We start from the raw sequence: 21,084 nt of genomic DNA, 5'->3' as shown, positions 1-21,084 counted from the left end.
TATAAGCATTCACTTTTCTCCACAGCCTCACCAGCACCTGTTATTTTTTGACTTTTTAATAATAGCCATTCTGCCTGGTGAGAGATGGTATTTTATTGTGGTTTTGATTTGCATTTCCTCAATTAATGATGTTGAGAATTTTTTTCATGTTTGTTGGCTGCTTGTACGTCTTCTTTTGAGAACTGTCTGTTCATGTCCTTTGCCTATGTTTTAATGGGGTTGTTTTTTGCTTGTTGATTTGTTTAAGTTTCCTATAGATTCCGGATATTAGTCCTTTGTTGGATGCATAGTTTCTGAATATGTTCTCCTACCCTGTAGGTTGTGTATTTACTCTATTAATAATTTCTTTTGCTGTGCAGAAACTCTTTAGTTTAATTAGGTCCCACTTGTCTATTTTTGTTTTTGTTGCAATTGATTTTGGGACTTAGTCAAAAATTCTTTGCCAAGGCTGATGTCAAGAAGAGTATTTTCCAAGTTGTCTTCTAGAATTTCTATAGTTTGAGGTCTTACATTTAAATCTTTGATCCATTTTGTATATGGTAAAAGGTGGGGTTCCAGCTTCAATCTTCTGCATATGGCTAGCTAGTTATCCCAGCACCATTTATTAAATAGTGAGTCCTTTCTGAATTGCTTGTTTTTGTCAGCTTTGTCAAAGATAAGATAGTTGTAGGTATGCAGCCTTACTTCTGGGCTCTCTGTTCTGTTCTATTGGTCTATGTGTCCATTTTTGTACCAGTAGCATGCTGTTTGGGTTACCATAACCCTGTAGTATAGTTTAAATGTTGGGTAATGTGGTGCCTCTGGCTTTGTTCTTTTTGCTTAGGATTGCCTTGGCTAGGGTCTTTTTTGGTTTCATATAGAAACCAGATTTTAGAATAGCTTTTTCTAGCTCTGTGAAGAATGATGTTGGTAGTTTGATGGAAATAGCACTGAATCTGTAAATTGCTTTGGGCAGTATGGCCATTTTTACAATATTGATTCTTCCAATTCATGATCATGGAATGGTTTTCCATTTATTTGTGTCATCTCTGATTTTTTTAAGCAGCATTTTGCAGTTCTCCTTGTGGAGATCTTTCACTTTCTTTGTTAGCTGTGTTTTCAGGTATTTCATCCTTTTCGTGGCTATGATAAGTGGGATTGTGTTTTTGATTTTACTCTCAGTCTGGATATTGTTGGTGTATAGAAATGCTACTGGTTTTTGTACATTGATTTTGTAAACTGAAACATCATTAAAATTGTTTGTTAAAATTCTAGGAGCCTTTTGGCAGAGTGTTTAGAATTTTCTAGGTATAGAATCACATCATCAGTAAAAACGGATAGTTTGATTTTTTTTTATTTGATTGCCTTTTATTTCTTTCTCCTGATCGATTGCTCTGGATAGGACTTCCAGTACTATGTTGAATAGGAGTGGTTAGAGTGGACATTCTTGTCTTGTTTCTGTTCTCAAGGGGAATCCTTCCAGCCTTTGCCCATTTAATATGATACTGCCTGTGGATTTGTCATAGATGGCTCTTATTATTTTGAGGTATATTTTTTGATGCCTAGTCTGTTGAGGGTTTTTATCATGAAATATGTTAAATTTTATTGAAAGCTTTTTCTGTGTCAATTGAGATGATCATATGTTTTTTGCTTTTTAATTCTATTTACGTGGTGAATCATATTTATTGGTTTGTGTATGTTGAATCACCTTTGCATTCCAGGAATAAAGACTACTTGATTATGGTGTATTAACTTTTTGATGTGTTGCTGGATTTGGTTAGCTAATATTTTGTTGAGGATTTTTGCATCTATGTTCATGAGGAATATTGGCCTGAAGTTTTCTTTTTTCGTTGTGTCTTTGCCAGATTTTTGTATCAGGCTGATGCTGGCTTCACAGAATGAGTTAGGGAATAGTCCCCCCTCCTCAATTTTCTGGAATAATTTCAGTAGAATCAGTATCAGTTCTTTGTACGCATGGTAGAATTCAGCTGTGAATCTACCTGGTCCAGAGCTTTTTTTGTTGTTGTTGTTAGGTTCTTTATTATGGATTCAATTTCCGAAGTTGATATTAGTCTATTCAGGGTTTTAATCTCTTCTGGATTCAATCTTGGGAGATTGTGTGCTTCCAGGAATTTATCTGTTTCTTTTAGATTTTCTAATTTGTGTGCATAGAGTTGTTCATAAGTTCATAAGTCCCTGAGGATCTTTTGCATATCTGTGGGATCAGCTGTAATATCATTTATTGTTTCTGATTGTGCTCATTAGGATATTCTCTTTCATTTTTTTTTGTTAATTTAGCTAGCAGTCTATGTTTTCAAAGAATAAACTCTTGCTTTCATTGATTTTTTGTATGGATTTTTGCATCTCAACTTCCTTAAGTTCTCTAATTTAATTATTTTCTTCTATTTCATTTTAATTATTTATTTTCCTTGGAATTAGTTTGTTCTTCTTCTTTTTTTTTCTTCTAATTCCTCTAGGTGCAAAGTTAGATTTTTAATTTGAGACCTTTTTAACTTTTCGATGAAGGCATTCAGGGTTATAAACTTTCTCTTATCACTGCTTTGGATGAAAACAGTAATAGTAAAAGACTTCAACATCCCACTGACAGTATTAGACAGATTATCAAGGCAGAAAACTAACAAAGAAACTCTAGATTTAAACTCAATACTTGACCAATTGGACCTCATAGACATCTACACAGCACTTCACCCAACAATGACAGAATATTCATTCTTCTCATCTGCACAAAAAATGTATTCTAAAGTCCATTACATGCTCGATCATAAAGCAGGTCTCAATAAATTCAAAAATTGAAATAATATCAAGCACACTCTGGGATCACAGTGCAATAATAATAGTAATCAATATCAGGAAGAGCTCTTAAAACTACACAAATACGTTAAAATTAAACATTTGACTCCTGAATAATTCCTGGACTAACATCAAAATTAAGGCAAACATAAAATTTGAAATTAATGAAAATACACAACTTACCAAACTCCCTGTGAAGCAGCCAAAGCCTTTTACATATTAATTCATTTATTTCTCCTGATAGTCTCTGAGTTGGTACTAGTATTATTTCTTATTTTATAGATTATAACACTAAGGCACAGAGCAGTTAAGTAACTTCCCTTAGATCACACAGTCAGTAGCTGAAAGCTTTGGGATATGACTCTAGGCAGTCAGGCTGTAGAACCTGTGCCCTTCATCTCCTGCTCTGATAAATGGCTACTGCTACAGCTAATACACATATTATGGTATTTGAATTTCATATCTCTAGAGAGTAGTTACTATAAGCCCTGCTTTCAATAATGGAGACATTGAAACTCAGAGAGGCTAAGTTACTAGGTCTATGACTCATGGTAAACAGCAAGATCAATGAGTTTTCCACTGTCTCTCAATTTCATGGACAACCCTATCAAATGAGGCAGAGTATGTTAAATGTCCTAAGTTTTTATTTTATAGAATTAAGCTAAATATAAACCCTAGGACCAGGAACAAGAATATGTAATACTTATCACCTCGTGGTGCTTTATATGAAGGCAGGGACCTGGAATATTCATAGTTACCTGATGCAAAAATCTAGAACCCTGGGGCCCATGCCATACCCAGAGAATCAGAACCTCTGAGGTCAGGCTTAGAAATCTGTGGCTGACAAGATTCTCACTTGTTTTTTGATGTGTAGCCAATTTGAAAACCACAGTAACAGCAGAGCCGAATGCAGATTGCTGAGTGGCATTTCTCCACGAAGTGCCCCAGAATGCTGTTGTGGGAGAAGCTTGGACAAGAGTCCCCAACTCTGATTTCAATTACTGACTCTGTCTCTCAGGACTTGTTGACAATAAGCAACCCACTCAACTTCACTCAGCTACATTTTCTTCATCTGCCTTCGCAAGGAACATAAGTGTTAACACATGTAAAAGCCTAAGTACAAAAGCTGATGCACAAAATGCAAGTTTTCTTTCCCTACGAAATTGTTCTGAAAGGACTTTTTCAATTATAGAGGACTATGCAGAAAGAATAGAACGATTTACTCTGTACAGTCCTACGCACTCAACACCTGACTTTTGTGTTGAAACATTTAATTTCTTGTGGGCACATCGGAAATCATCATGGTTTCTAAACGCTCAAGTTTCTTGTTGATGCTAACCCTAATGTATTTCCAGTAGTCTCTGAAGCTAGTTGTCTGAAACTTAATTATCTATACATAAAGTTTGTTTCTAGAACACCCAGGCCCTCAATTTCACCTTCTTAAGTCTGAAATCAACAGGTGGTGGATTGCCTCCCAAAATACGCCAAAAAGAAAAGGGAAGCACAAATTAGTTCCTTTGCGCTATGTCGAGTGAAGCAAAAACCCCATGTCTGTGTGTTCATCATTTACTGCGCATCTTTTTCAGCCTAAAGAGGCTAATCTGGTAAGCTCTAGTGGGTGGTGTTACACTTCCAGCAAAGAAGAGATTTGGATGCCTTGAAATACATGGACAATGTCATAAGGTTACCCAGGCTGGAGAAATAACCCCATTAGCTATAAATGGCAATTTATGCTGCCATAAGTCCTCTCACAGACTACATCGTAAGGAGCTCAATTATTTTCTGATTCCTGCAAAAATGGCTTCTCATAGAGAGAAAATAAAAATAAAATGGTTTCCAATCATGATTTGGCTCCCCTGTGACTTGGCTTCCGAGAAGGAAACTCACCAACTCAGACCAACCTAAACCTTTTGTCTTCTTCCCCCCACTGAAAATTAATAAACTGACACTCTGGTATATCTCCTAGCTGCATAGGCACGTTGGTTAGCCTGAGTCAGGCTGAACTCTGAGCATTGAAAAGATGATTTTCTTTCCAAACATCCTCTCTTAAATGATGTTAAGGTCTTTGGCTCACAGTCTCTCACTCAAGTGATTTCAGCCCTGAGCAGTTTGCATTCTGATGCCTGTTGGGGATACAGAAGCAGAGCAAGGCACCATCCCTGTCTTCAAGGGGTTTGCAGTATTGCTGGGAAACAAGCAATCAGATAAATCTCAGAATCATACAAGATGAGACATGATCAGAGGCTCAATGGAACACATTTAAATGGGGTTGGAGAGGTAAATTGGAGCCTAGGAATGGGGTTCATGTAGAAGTGTGGTAGTCAGAGGGAGAAGTCATTGTCTTCTGCAGTCTAGATGTTTCCTGTTGGATTGGCCCAAGTGGGATAGGTAGGCAGGGAGCAGAGAGGATAGCCTGCCATGCCAAGAAATGGCCTGGGCAGAGATTCTAGACCACTTTGGAACCTCCATCATGGAGGTTCTGATCATTGAATCCATGGACTCAAGCAGAAGGTCATGTCCTCCCCACTCCCAGAGATAAGAGGGGAGGTAACATGCCTGCAAAATAAGTGGTCTCCAGGCCGAGTGCGGTGGCTCACACCTGTAATCCCTGCACTTTGGGAGGCCGAGGCAGGTGGATCACCTGACGTCAGAAGTTCAAGACCAGGCTGGCCAAATGATGAAACCCCATCTCTACTAAAAATACAGAAAATTAGCCAGACCTGTGGGCAGGCGCCTGTATTCCCAGCTACTTGGGAGGCTGAGGCAGGAAAATCACTTGAACCTGGGAGGCGGAGGTTGCAGTGAGCCGAGATTGTGCCACTGCAATCCAGCCTGAGTGACAAGAGCAAAACTCCGTCTAAAAAAACAAAAAAGTCTCGAATCTGAATATGTCAGTAAATCTTTCCATATTGGCCAGATTCTCAAAAATACTGCTTCTCTACTCTAGCCCAGTATCACCTTCCCTTAGGAGCCTGGGGAGCAGTTCTCCTAAATTATACACAGGGATATGCTCTGTACTTTTCCACTCACAATTAAATAAATATTTGAATAATTACTGGTTTAATGACTGTCTCTCCTACCAGTCAGCTTCATTAAATAAAAAGTACTTAGCATGGTGCTTGCATCCTAGTAAAGACTCAATAAATGTTGTCTCTTTGTGCTACTTGAGTTTCATGAGAGCAAAGCCTATTTCTGTCTAGTCATCAGTGTATTCCCAGTGCTAAGCAAGATGCCTGGCACAAGAGAGTCTCAGTAACATATTTATTCAATGAATGAACTCTTGGTTCCACCACCCCATTCCCATCTCACTGCCACAAAACTACTTTTCTTATAGCTTTCCCCAATTCAGTAAATGATAATCCTAATCTAGGAATTTTTCAGGTCAAAAAACTTACTGTCAGCCTTGACTCCTTTCTTTCACATCCAAGCCTATTCCAACAACAACTGCAACCAACTCTGTCCTCAAAATTTACCCTTAAATGATGTCTTATCATCAATTCTCTTATGGCCACTCTAGACCAAGCAACCATGGCTTCCCAGTTGATCTGTCACTGGAATCTCCTGATGCATCCCTTGCTTCTGCACTTGGCCTTCTAGTCTCTTCACAGATTAGCCGGAGTGATTCCTTTCTAACAGAATTCAGAGTATGACACTCCTCTGTCCACATATCTCCAATGACTTCCCTTCTTCCTGAGAGGAAAACTAAAAATTCCTTAATCTTATCCACAAAGTCCCAGGTGAGTGACCTCAGCTGATCCTCTGGCCTTCTCTCACTATCCTTCTCTAGTCTCTTGGCCTCCTCACTGTCCACAGCAGGCCAGGGAGCTTCCGCCCTTCAGCCTTTGACCTTGCTATTCTCCACCTGGAAGCCTCCTTCCCAGACATCCACAGAGCTGGCTGCATCTACAGTTGGCATAGCGTGGGTGTGAAGGAAGGAGTCGAGGCTGACAGTGAGGTTTTTGACCTGGAAAACTCCTAGAGTGGAATTATCATTTACCGAGCTTGGGAAGGCTATAGGAGAAATAGTTTGGTGGCAGTGTGTGGAGAGGAACCAAGACATGTGGTTTCTCCCTCTTTTCTTTCAGGTCTCCCTTCCATGCCACCCTCTCAGAGCCTTGCCCTGATGACCTTACGTAAATGGATGCCTTGGCCTCTCTAGTCCTCCTCATCTCTTTACTATGTTTTATTGTCCCTCATAGCTCTTATTGACACTTGTCACAATACACATCTATATATTTATTGTCCATCTTCCACTCTAAACATAGATGGGACTTTGACAATTTTGTTTAGTATTTACATATCCAACACCTAGATTAAGACCAGACAGTTAGTAGGCAGGAGGTATTTGTTGAATGCATACATGCATGAATGAGTGAGTATACACACATACACACATACACCACACACACCTACACACACCTCTATGTGTATACTTTCTAAAATCACTTGCTCTGTTCCAGGCACCATTGTAGGTGTAAACCTTTTACCAGCATGATGTTTATTAATTACAACAATCCAGTAAAGTAGGCACTATTATCTCCATTTTACAGAGGAGAACAAGAGGCTCACTGGATAGGCAGCCAGTATCCCAGAGCTGGAAAGTGAAGAGACTGAGAGTCCAACTCAGTTTGAATGACTCCAGGGACGTTGACTTTCACTACACCAGAATGCCTTGTCCAGGCCCATAGACCTACTGACAACATATACAACTGCCTTGAGGTTTCTGGAGGGGGGTTTCAGAGAGTGATGTTGAAATAACAGGCTTGTGTGTCAGTCACGGGGAGTTAGGATAGAGCAGTATTTACTGTCGACAAGTCAAAACGGCTTACCCTGGGTGACTAAACTGAACGCCTTCAGATTTTCCCTTTAGGAGGAAAAGGGAAACAGAGCAGAGCATGCGGAAAAAAGTGAAAGGTTCCTCTGGCAGGTCGCCAGGCTTTCCTGTCAGGGCACTTCTGACATGCCCCTTGCAGGACTTATTACTCATAGAGGGGAAGATGAGTCTCATGGCACATTGTTTTGGGACATTTCCAAGGGAGGAGCTGGGGGAGGAGGGGACAGACTCAGCAATGGGTGGACCCAAAGTTAGCTTTGAGAATCCAGATTTCTAATCACAGCTATCTTGGGAGGTTACAAGGCAACTGACTCTTCACTAGGAATCAATTACATTGACTCACTAGGTTGGGATTTGACATCTTCTTGCTACCCTCAAGTTCTCAGAAATAAATGGGGTGGGGATTGAGGTTCTGGGAATGGCAAGATTCTGAGCCCTGGATGATGGCTAAATGGAAGATCTGCTTGGGGTAGAATTCCAATATCAACAGTTGATAAAATTCTGAGCTGTGGTAAATGGCAGAATTCCACACCTTAGTGAAGAGTAATATTCCATTATCACAGGCCATTGAGGACCCAGGCATGGAGGGTAAAATCTGGCAAAATGTGATGTGTAGAAGAATGGCAGGTGTCCTTGAAATCTGCCTAGACTCTTTCTTCCCCCTTCCAGAATGGCAGGTGTCCTTGAAATCTGCCTGGCCTGTTTCTTCCCCCTTCCAGCTTGGTTCAGAAAGTTTTCTTAGGCCTGAGGACTAGAGATTTGCAAACTCCTGGATGCTGGCTCTGCAAGTAGAGCTATTTATGACTCCCAGGGAGGATCATGCATTCCTTCAACAAACCTACACAGTTTGGGTGCAGCAGACATTTTTGTTTGCCTACCAATAGTCATGCTGAAGTTGGTTTTTCCCTTACCTGACTCTAATTATGTATGTTGAATGAGCCAGATGCATGCTTGCCTGCCTCCTTTGCAGCAGGGCAGCTATGTGAGCCAGCTCTGCCGAGGGAGATTTAAGGGGACTCCTGGTTATCTAGGATAGATTTATCTTCCTTCCTAAAAGGAGAGATACATGGCAAGTGCTCTCTCTCTCTCTCTCTCTGTTCTTCTCTCTCTCCTCCTGCTACACCACTCGCTCCATCTTGATTGCCTTGTGTTTCTTGCCTTTAAATGCAGTTATGTCAAATCGTGATACCTAAAGATAGGGATGCCAACCTGAGCCCATGAGGGAAAGACTGAGAGAAGGTGAGAGACATCAATCTAATGCTTTGAGGTCACAAGCTATTCTATCAGCTTTAGAGCCCCCACTTCCAGACGTCTTGCTAAATGTACATGTCTTTCCAGCAGCTTTAAGTCATTGGTCTGATTTATCTTACTTTTGGCATTTTCCTCCTCAGAAGCATCCTCATCTTCCATGTGAGGATTATTCAGAATATTTCTGAATGTGCAAGTTTCTACTGGGAACTGGTACGGTTACAGGTTAGTGAATTTCCAGTCTGTAAATACTGAGTGGCTGGGAATCAACTCTCCAAGGGCCCATGTTAGGAAAGTATCATGTGTCTCAGACACAGACACAAACAAGGTTAGGAAGCATTGCAATTGGTCATCTGTTGGGTTCAATACAATTGGCAATATTTTTGTGTGGGGACTGTGCTTTATTCATTTCTGTATCCACAGGCCCTGAAACATTAATATGCATTCAGGAAATATTTACTAGTAGAAACTGGGCTGAGTACAGGAAGCTTTGATTTCTAGTTCTGGCTTTATTGTTAACATACTCTGTGACCTTGGTCAAGGCATATTATTCTTCTGGGCTCTAATTTCCTTCTCCAGGGTGGATTGAGAGTTTTGAATTAAATTTTCCCTGTTCTATGACTACAACCAATGGGCAATGGAGCTGGAATTAAGAGCCTCAAGCTTAGAGGCAGATGGTCATCTGCTCTGGACAGGTCCACATACTTTATTCTTTAAGCCATGTAGAATATTAGAAGTCAAATTGAGCAAAAGATGAATCAATGCATTATAAGACACAAAATGAAAATATGAGAGCATAATGAATCTTCTTGAGAGTGTGACTCTTGCTCAAGAGCCTTACAGGGTAAACCCCCAAGAAAAAAGTGGCAAATTTGGCAAATGAGGAAACTGAGGCATGATTAACTTGTTCAGTGTCACACAAATAGCAAATAAAAGGCCAAGATTCAACTACATGCACAAAGTTGAATCTTGTTTGTGCCCACATAGTCTGCAGCCTACAGATGCTGCTGCAATTAATGTTGTATGGCATGTATTTTTTTTCTCATTTTCTTTGGTTCAGAAGTTGCTGCAATTTTCTTCTTTTATTATGTGTTTTGGCCAAACTCACATGTGTGCTTATATATGTGTATGTGGTATATACAGTGTATGTGTGCTGGGTACTTGATAGTTGCATTTGGTGGAGTACTTATTCTGTGTGTAGGGTGCAAAAGAAAGAAAGAGTCCTTTAACTCTTTTAAAGTATTAATACTTAAATCAAACTTGTCTTCATTTTGTTGACAAGTTCTTGTTTTTATGGGAATAAATGCAGTGGAATTAACCACATTTCTGGTATAGAATGCGTATGCCATCTGAGATCAGATTGCAATGACTCCTATTAAGCAGGAAAGATTATGGGAGAGGTAGGAATTGAACTTGGTTAGTGGGACTTGGAGAATATTCTGGAAGAGAAGGTCTTATTCAAGAATACTTCTTAAATAAAAAGATTTAAGAATTATTGAGTAAAGCTATGGACTGTTTTCCCAGAAAAGGCATTAGGGTCAAGACCCCTGAAGTTCAATCTTGGCTTTTCTACTTTCTGGTTGTGTGACCCTGGATAAAGAAATTAAGTCTTAGTTTTTACATTTGTCAAATTAAATATCTCCTAGAGCTGTTTTGAAAACATTTAATTAGTGCATGAAATGTGTTTAGATGAGTGCCTGGTATATAAGTAAACAGTCAGCCAATGTTAGCTATTAGTATTTTAGAGAGTTTTGAAGTTTGTGCTTGACTTGATGTCTATCTTTTCATAGTTAAATAGCTATTGAGATTTCTCACTTAGTCATTGCTATTGACTCTAAGTTAAAAAATCAGTTGATACTAAATGGCAGCAGCTATGCAGATAGTGGTGGTGGGTTTGGGAGTGAATCTTTATTTCTGATATTTCAAGATGGTTCATGAATATCTTGCTTAAATCCTAGCCAGGCAATATATCAGGGAACTCTGTAGATTTCTTCTTCCACGCTAGACCTTTACTGGAAGAATGCAGAAAATTAAACTTAAAGAATAAGCTTTTATACCTTCTAGACCAGGAGACTATGGAACATACAATAGAAGAACTCACCCAAGAAAACCGGGATCAAAGGCAAAATGTGTGGTAGAAGCAATGAATGCCAAAGACATGTTCTTATTTGTTACTATCTGGACCTCCTAGAAACTGAGCTTGTCATCCTAATTCCTGACACTGGCACTCCTTTCTTAAACTCTTCAATGGTTTCCTCTTTAGACTTATAGGATAGATGCCTGTGTCTGAGGAACAGCATAAAAACCATCTATGATTGGAACCTGCAAATGTCTCTAACTGCATCCCTGTGCTCCCTTCCACCCTCCACTTCCCTGGTGGGTGGGATGTGTGTGGTTTGTTGTCACGCTGTTCCAGCTCTCTGTGCTTTTGCTAATGCTGTTTCCACTGCCTGACTGCTTCTCCCAACCTCTTTGGCTTTTATTCATCTTTCAAGTCTTAGCTAGGTGTCATTTCCTCCAAAAAGCCTTCCTGAGTCCACATTTGGCTTCATTGTCCTTTTCTTTATTCCCAGAATAACTTGTGGGCTTTCTCTCTCAGCATGATCACCTGCTTGTACATCAGTTTTTCTTTGCAGCCTGGGACTCCTTGAGGATAGGGCAGAAGTCCTCATCAAATATCTGTTGACTAGACGTATTACCAGAGCAGCCCTTTGGAAGTATCCAGCTGAGCCAGTGGCATGTTTTCCACCACTAGGGCAGAACATCTTTCCCAGTTGCTTCCATTTCAGCTGTTGCCAATCCTTTCACTAGTGCCAAGGCTGAAAACCTGGGAGCCATCCTGATTCTTCACTTTCCTTCACAGCCATGCCATAGCCATCAGCAGGTCCTGAGAACTCCACTTTCAAGTGCATCCTTAATCTGACCACTTTCACCACCTCTGAGTCTACCTTTGTGGTCCAAGTCATTTCTGATTTCTCAATTTATCTCTCTGCTTCTACTCTTGTCAATTCTCCTCCCCACCACCACACACACACAAAGAGCCTATTCTGCATGTAGCAAATAGGGTGATCCTTGTAACAAAACAAAACAGATGATCACCCACCTACCTCCATAGCTTTACGTTACCCTTCAAACACAATTCAAACTCTTGATATCCTGGCCTACAAACTCCACAGGCCATGAAAATCCCTCTGGCCACCTTTTACCTCACGTTCAATGTTGCCATTGCAGCCACATGGACTCATGGTGTTCTCGAATTTCCTGAAACCATCCCGATCTCAAGGCCTTTGCACAGGTTGCACTCTCTACCTAGATTGCTCATCAATCAGGGCTCTGAGGCTTAGGGGCACCTTTTCTGACCACTTCTCTAAAATAGCATGCCACTTGCTCATCTCAGAGCACTTTCTAAAATAGCACCTGAATTTGATTTCCTTTACCCCACTTATTGCCAGCAGTAATTACCTTTTTATAAAAAATTTGATGATGTGTGCACTATCTGTCTACCCCAGGTAAGATCCTTGATGGCAGGAACAGAAGTTTCTTCACTGCTATGGACACATGGTCTTACACTCAGTGAATGACTAGATCAATGGAGTAATATCTATGATAATCCTATGGAGCTTGAAATTCTCTTTCCTCCACATTCTTATATTTGGATATTATAATGATGAGAAACAGTGCTGTAGAGTCGATCAGCAGGCTGAGAGCTTATGATATTTTACTTCTTGATGTAGGATTCAAATATATTGTTTTTAAATCTTGAAATAACATTTGTGTCAGCCCATTTTTATGTGAGTTCCCCAGGTTACTCAGGGAAAATTTACCTTCATGGGACTTGTTCTTTCTCCACATTTCTGGATCATTGGAAATGCTCATGAGGTGGAAAAAAGGCAAAGTCAACAGGTCAATACTTATTGAGTAGTGAATCTGCAGATTTACATAGCAATGCAAAAAGTCCCACTGTGTCTGTGTTCTCAGAGTATGTACTAACACTATAAAACTCACAGGCAGTAGAGAGAAATCCACAGAGATGTGAGTGGAAAGAGAGAGAGCTACAGTTTGAATACAGTGGAGATGTCGGTTCTAAATTTAGTGGATAAAGAAAACAGGGCATATAATCAAAATGACCCTTGGAATTTCTAACTGGGACTGTAAATCATCATGGAATGCATATTTTTGTTCACATAATCCTTTTACAGTGATATTTACTATTAAATATATATATGGTTATTTTTATATAAATAACAAGTGATATAAAAATCAATGTCCTTAAATGCTAGACTTATGTGCAGTCACTTACATATTACTTTATCGGTAATATAAGTAAAGTAAGTGTTTACTGTGATAGGTGGAGGCAGCAGCAGTCCCTGTTTCCCATCTTACACTTTTTCAGAATAGATACTCCCTTGGTAGAATCATGGGCTGACACTATCACATTATAAAATTTTCTCTGGTTCTGTCTCTTCCCCTCCGGAAGACACATGGATGATTCTTATTACTTAATGCACACATTAAATAACTGTATACACCATGAACTGGAGGCCTTGTGTTTTGAGTGAAAGGCTTTGGATTTGAGTTTGTGTTTCCAAACACACTTCTGAGGTAGAAATTGTCAAGAGCTTTCCCAAACTCTTTTTTTAATCCTCCTGAGCTCACCATCTCTGGGAATCTCTTGCAATTGGACAGCCATGCAATTGAGCTTCAGCCAATGAAACATGAATAGAGGGCATGAAACACAACCTGCCATGTTCAAGCCTCCATACTCTTTCCCTCTTCCAGCTTTGTGCGATGAACATGGTCACCTTGAAAGATGTGTTGAATATGGCAGAGCCAGAAAATGCAAGGAGCTTCTTCTCTGGATCACCACTTGAAGAAGAGCCACTTGCTACTCAGGAACCCTGTTTTGGACTGACGTAAGTAAAAAAAAACTTAATGTATCTTTACTTAAAATCACTGAGATATGGGGCTTTATTTGTTACAGAAACAAGCATTGCTTTAACTAATGCACTATTTGTATGACCTTGCACAAGCTACTTAACCTTTCCGTGACTTAGTCATTGTTCCTCCCATCGTGGGGCCCTTCCCAACATAACCAGCTCAAACATTTAAAAGAGGTGATTGAGGAAAGTTCCATGAAGAGACTATTTACAAAGATGTGGGCAGAACTAAGGGAAACTCACAAGGGAGGGTGAAGCATCCCAGGGTTAGTGGCAGCAGAGACCCATTTTCACTCTAAGCCTAGGACTCGGGGCACAGGGAGGAAGTATTTACTGAAGTCTGGGGAGATGCTAGAGCTGTAAGAAAGAGCTTTCTGAAGGGAGCTGCAACTTTCAAAGGAAGGTTGCAGCCAATTTAAGACCTGACAGGAAGGAATTTAAAGTAATAAAAAGTCAGATGTCATTCTCCTACCTTCCGATCTTCCTGCTAATAGGTCTCATTGACTAAACCCAATTAGGAGCCAGAAGGCAAGGAGCTCATTTACGTAGTTTATACAAGTCATCTTCCTAGGGTGTGGGCCAGGTATAGAAGGGTAGAGAAATGGCAAACAAGGGACAAACAAGGAATTTCAAGCACAGTTTTTTAACCTACAAATTGCAATTCTTAGCCTCTACTTTATGGAGGCTGCTTGGAGCTATGGGCCTCGATATACAAAACATCTAATAAGGAAATCAGAAGAAAAGGAGTTCCACATAAAATATAGCTTTTAATATTCCTCTTTGCCATCTGCTATGAAACCACTGTCCATTGATTTTTTTTTAACTTTTTTCCATTGATTATTTTTTGTGTTTGTGTGTTGGTTTGTTTTAATTTCCCAGCTAACTGTTAATGCCAGGAGTTAAATGCCAGAATGAATTTAACTCTGGTGCTTCCTGGAGACTGGCATCTTTATTTCTCCATGATTTGTGTTTGTCCATAGGTGGGGCTTGAGAAAATATCTAGTTTCAGAGTCCTTGGAAGATTCTTCCTTCTTAGCTTCAGTCACTCATTGTTATTTTCAGGGTCATGTTGCCAGGAACTTCTCCCTGCTGCAGACAACAGCCATGTCTAAACCCCTCTGCTTTCTGCCTGCCTGAGTTTCGCTACTTCATATTTTATGCCTGCTTTGGGGTTTGTATTGGATAGCATTAACTTATCATGAATGGGAGGAGTGGGTCTTTCCCAGTGAGTGATGAGAGACTGGCATCCTTGTGAGGCAGGCTTGGTGTAATAAAGAGGATCCAGGGTTCCAATCCCTCCTCTGCCTTTTACTTACAGTGTGACCTTGAGAAATTACTTCTCTGTCTTTGAGACTTAGATTCCTCATCTACAACATGGAAGGCTCACTGTGCCTGTCTTCCTGGGTAGATGTGGGGAGACAATGAAATACATATGCATAGAAGTCCAGGCATTTCCCTTCACACATGGCAGGCATTCAGAAAATCTTACAGAAAAATAAAAAATTTCTAAGGTCCAATGGAGATCCTGACCTTTTGATTATACTAGAGCTAAAGATGAAGCTGATAAAGTGCCCCAGGTCCAAAAAAGTTCAGTCCTCCTAGGCAATAAAGTGTCCTTCTTATTCTAATTGATGCCCTTTTTATTTTAAGTGTGACTGAAACATTTTTCTAGGGTAAATTGAGTTCACAGATGTCAAGTCTATTCCCTGTGATTCCTCAGTGGTAAGACGGGAGGAGAAAAAAAAAATGACATTGAAACATACCTTTCGCATAGAGCAATGTAAAAAACACACATCCAAAGATGCAAATGCCAAGAACAGAAGAGCCTCAATTTCTGGGAATCCTTTGGCTGGATTCTGTTACTTTTTCTATTTTTCCATGTGCGACATACGGCACCCTCCTTTTTCTGAGTATTTCTGGAATAACTTGTCATTTGGGGAGTCTGGGATCCAGAATTACTTGGGTTAGAGCAGAACAGTCACGAGTCTAAACTCCAGCCCTCCCTTTTACTTTGGGGAGTTACTTGACAAATCTTCTGCATCTATGGAATAAACATCATAGTCACTTATCTCAGAGTTTGCTTAAAGATTAGAAAAATAATATAAATGAAGTCCTTAATAGACGGGCTTAAGAAAGAATGTTCACTAGTGGTATCAGTTATTGTTGGAAAGGCACAATTATCACATCATTTTCGATCCAGGAAAAAGTCTAAGGCAATGTAATCCATTGCTTTCACTTGATGTCTAAAGAAACTGAAGCTTAGGAAGGGGATTTAGGACTAATCAAAGGCCACCCCATTAGTTTGAAGAACCCAGGTTTCTTGATCTCCACTGGGATTTCCTAGCCATAGAAACACCTTTTTATATAAAAGTGTCACCAATGAGCAAATAGCAGAAAGCCAAGCCATGAATAAATTTATGACAGTCTTCTAACTTAGATGCCATCTGCAGAAAACTGGAAATTTGGGCAAGTCTCCTAACTACCACTGGTATGCCTAATCATTAATCCCCGTTGGGTTTCAGAATGCCCTGGAGATTTTGTTGTCATTTGATTCATCAATCGGAAAATGAATCTCAGTTTTTGGCGATGCAGTTTCATAGCAAATTTGGAAAGATGCGATTATTATCCTCTATTTCATGTCCTTCCAAGGAGCTGGTCCAGGGTAAATAGGTGCACATCTTTGAATCAAGAGTCATAAATAGGTGCATTGTTACTGAGTGGACTTAAGTTCCTAATGTTCACTATGAACAATGACTCTAATGTGAAATCTTAATGCATTTAATGTAGATATGATGTTCTTTTAAAAATGAATTATCAGTGCCCGGCGTGGTGGTTCACGCCTATAATCCCAATACTTTGGGAGGCCAAGGCAGGCAGATCACCTGAGGTCAAGAGTTCGAGACCAGCCTGACCAACATGGTGAAACCCCATCTCTACTAAAAATACAAAAATTAGCCAGGCATAGTGGCGGGCGCCTGTAATCCCAGCTACTCAGGAGGCTGAGGCAGGAGAATTACTTGAACCTGGGAGGCAGAGGTTGCAGTGAGCCGAGATCACACTACTGCACTCCAGCCTGAGCTACAAAGGAAGACACTGCCTCAAAAAAAGACAAAAAACTTATCCAGGCCAGGTGCAATGGCTCATGCCTGTAATCCCAGTACTTTGGGAGGCCCAGGCAGGAGGATCACTTGAGCTCAGGAGTTTGAGAACAGCATAGACAGTATGGCAAAACCCCATCTCTACCCAAAATACAAAAATTAGCCAGTCTCATAACCTGGTCTCAAATAAGTAAATAAATAAAATTTTAAAAAATTAAATTAAAAAATGAATTATCTGTATCACGGGGAACGGTTAATGCTCACATTTTTGTGGAATATGTGAGGGAATGGTGAGGGCTTGGGAGTATGCCTTTAGTGGTCAAAAGAGGTTCTGTATCAGGACAAATAGGATGCCTTGAAGAAAAACTACAGCTACCATCAAGTAGCACTCTAAGAAAAGGTAAAAATGAGGAAAAAAACAAGTATTTATTGAATACCTACTATGTGCCACACATTTTACCACACTTAAAAAATTATTACTCAAGTATGTTACTTTTCATTGAAAGCTCTGTGACCGTATGGCTCTGTGTGTCATATTCTCACTAGTAATGAACACAGTGCCTGAAGCATCATTAAATGTTTGTTGAATGAATGTGTTAGGAACTCTTCAAAAGTAATCTCTTTAAATCATAGTCACCTGTGAATTGGCAATTATTATCTTCACTTTGTAGATAAGAACACCAAGATTTGGAAATGTTGAATAATGTGTCCATTGTGTCAGTGGCCAATCTGAAATTCCAGTGTAGGCACCATGATTCCTGAGTCCATTCTGCTTCCGCCACACCATCCTGCTAGATTCTTCATGGGAGTCATCTACTTGTGTTCTGTGTTATGGAATGGTGTGTCCTTTCTGATTCTCATTTCCTGCAGATTTTGGGGAAATGGTTCTACCATTGACAACCAAAGGCAAAATGGGCTGCAACCAAAGAAACTCCCTTACCTAATTCTTTATAGTTGGTGGCAAGTGTGGTGTAGAGAGGGGAAAGAGCACTCTATGAAGATTTAATAGTGCAAATTCTACCCTCCTGACAACCCCTTTCTTCAGCACTGGATGGGTGTATTTGTTGTTTATCATTGTGTAATAGATCACCTCAAAACTTAATAGCTTAAGAACAACTAACACATTAGCTCACAGTTTTGTAAAACAGCAGTTGTGATGTGGCTTAACTGGTTATTCTGGATCAGGGTATTTCATGAGGTTGTGGTCAAGATGAGAGCAGGGGATGTTGTCATCTGGGAGCCTAACAGGGGCTGGAGGATCCACTTACCAAAATGGCTCACTTACTTGGCTGTTGGCAAAGGCCCCAGTTTCTTGTTGGCTGATGGTAGGAAGCCTCAGTTGCTCACCACGTGGGTCTTTCCATAAAGCTGCTTGAGTATCCTCACGACATGTCAGCTGGATTCCCCCAGAGAGAATGATCGAAGAAAGAGAGAGCAGGGAAGAAGCCACTGCGTTCTTTATGACCTAGTTTCTGAAATCGCACACTTTTACTTGTGCCATATTTTATTCATTAGAAGTGAGTCACATTCTGTAGGAGGGTAATTAGCCTTCACCATTTGGCAGGAGAAGTATCAAATAATTGGTGGGCATATTGTAAAGCTATCATAATGGTTCTGGTAGGCCATGTTTTTGCCTCTGCCACTCAAATATTGGATGTCTGTGTCTTACAGGGATTGTGAAAAGAGAAGGGGCTTTAGAATAAGAGAGGCAAATGTTTAAACATTGAGTAAGTTTTTAATGTCCTTAACCCTTGTTTCTCAACCATAAAATGAGAATGATCATATCAAATCTTCACAGTTTTGCAGGATGGGTTGCAGGTAATAAAGTCCTAGTGCAATGTCTGGCACAAGGTTAAGTGTCTAAGCAGTGGGCTCCTTTCTGTTACATAATGTGGCAACCCTCTTCTCCCCTCTCTACCTCTCAAATATGTGTCTGAGTCAGAACACCAAAGTCACAGCCGCACAGGCACAAAACAATTCCTGATTCTATTCCGTTTCCATCATGCTATGCTGCCAGTTTCTCCATGGGGCCATCTTTACTTCTGTAGTAAGGAATATTAGATTCCAGAATTGGGATATGAGTTAGAAAGGGAACTTAAATGTTCTCCTTCAGTCTTGCTCAAATTCTCACACTTATTTGCCGTTCTTGAGTGTTTCCAATAAGAGAGATATGACTTTACCTCTAGATTCTCCCACTTGTTATCCTGCCAACCTTGAGTCCCCTTTCTCAGGGTAATAACTTGCTGCTCAATTCTGTTGTGAGGTTTAAGTCAAGTAAGATGTGTGTAATTTTCTCACTAAACAGTAGCTATTATTTATTGTTTATCATTTTATCATTAACTTCTGTTCCTTTAGACCTGACTAAAATATTTCTAGTGTCATCTGAAAATATTGTATTATCCTGGGTGTTGTGTGTGTGTGTGTATGTACCACCTTTTTTTAAGAAGCACAAAATGTGTTTGACCAGTTACTTAGATTATTTATTTCTCACAAAATGAACTAAAGTCCACATTGTCTCATTTAGCAGAAAAGTGAAATAGAGTTAATAGGTTGGCCTAAGCCTCACAGCTGGTAGTATAGCTACCTAGATTTTAACCATGAAAATCGTTTGAGATGATGCTCTGCTTTATTTAATCTGTTCAGACAATGGCATTGTGGTCTCATGGGGAGACAGGCTAGATTTTGTGACCTGAACGTCTACTTGTTTGACTATGTGGTACAACTAAAAATTGTGAATCCGCTAAATAAGTCTTTGTGTTTAATTTAGTTCAGTGCAATAATAATTTCTAGGGATATTACAGGCCAGGCACTGGGATAGATAATGAGGTACAGCTAGGTGAAGGGGGCAGGATGGAAATGCTGAGGTACAGAAGGGTCATAAAGCCCATTGTAATGTTCCATTTTTGTCTCTAGATAATGACAAGCAGACAGTAACACACTGGTAGCAAACATTGAAGACTGGTGGCCCAGGGGCTCTGATGCTGATGAAATTCCTGACGAAATTGAGTTTAGTAATTACACAGTTGACCTGCTTGAAAGAAAGATATCACAGTACAACAATTTCCTTGGTTCTGCCATTTCATTTATCACTATTGTTTGTCTTTGTTGTCAGTATTAACATCAATTATTAATCTTAATGCTCATTTTCCTTCCTAGCCTTCTTTCCTGTCTGACATGTGGAATCTCTTGCTATTAAATTGAGAGGCAGGTGGAAACATTAGTCCTTCTTACGTCATTGGTCATTGTTTCTTCTGAACCAAGAGTTTTCTTCAGTGGGGGCAGGACAATTGGAAAAATCCATTCCAAGTGGCATAAAGACTGGTTTCTTTGCTCTGTACAAAGTATCCCAGTATCACTTAAGTAGCTATTTCTCTGAGGTTGGACCTCAACTAGAACCATGACTGTGGGATGCAGAGAAACTGGCAAATAGGTTAAATCTAAAGCAGGTAGAAATCACAACACTTGGGATGGCAAAAACAGCTAGCTGCCTCCCAAGATCTGCTCCCCCTTTCTGTCTCAGTAACCTAACCTCATTTTATATAAGATAGCAGGCCATCCAGCTAAAAGACTGTATTTACTAGTCTTCCATGGCCCTAAGTTGTGGCCAATGAGAATTAGCCAAAATACAATGTGAAACTTTTGGGAAGGCTGTTTAAAGGAAGCTGAGTTAACAGGAACCATTAATGATCCACTTAATTATTCTTCCCCTAGGTAGTCATATTTTGATAGGATGGCAAATAAACAAAATTTTAAGTAATTAGTTTCTCTCTTTCCAAGGGATCTAAGGCAGAGACTACTTCCAAACAGAGGCACAAATCACCAAGAGATAACTAGCATTGCCCCAGTAAATTGATAGAATTTCAGCCACATCAAAGCTTTGTGATGTCTGAACCTATGTGTTCTAATCATAGGCATGTAAGTTATTTCCAAGGAGTTGTACATTGTTGAAATGGACTAATGAATTTCCCCTAACATCTTCAAGGAATAATAAAGGAGCGGACAAAGCATGGATCTAGAAATTAGTTAAGACTGAGTATGATTGTTCCAACAGTTTCTACCTATACTATCTCACCTTAACCATCTCAGTCCATTTTCTCATAGGAAAATGCAGTAATGTCTCTACTTCATGGTTCTACTGTGAGAAATATGGGGTGATATATTTTAAGTATTGGAATAG

General features: G+C 39.9%; 1 long non-coding RNA gene across 1 annotated transcript in view; it reads left to right on the top strand.

The window, feature by feature from the left end:
• Nucleotides 1-21,084, top strand: part of LOC101176139 — a 187,560-nt gene that overhangs the window by 47,767 nt on the left and 118,709 nt on the right. Inside the window, exon 5 of the long non-coding RNA XR_001115920.2 lies at nucleotides 13,652-13,785. This is a non-coding gene — a long non-coding RNA (uncharacterized LOC101176139). The remainder of the gene's footprint in view (nucleotides 1-13,651; nucleotides 13,786-21,084) is intronic.

This window comes from Nomascus leucogenys, chromosome 16 (genome assembly GCF_006542625.1).
Source record: "Nomascus leucogenys isolate Asia chromosome 16, Asia_NLE_v1, whole genome shotgun sequence".
NCBI classification, from domain to species: domain Eukaryota; kingdom Metazoa; phylum Chordata; class Mammalia; order Primates; family Hylobatidae; genus Nomascus; species Nomascus leucogenys.
Note: the sequence above shows the minus strand (reverse complement) of the source record. Positions and strands in the feature narration are given on the sequence as shown.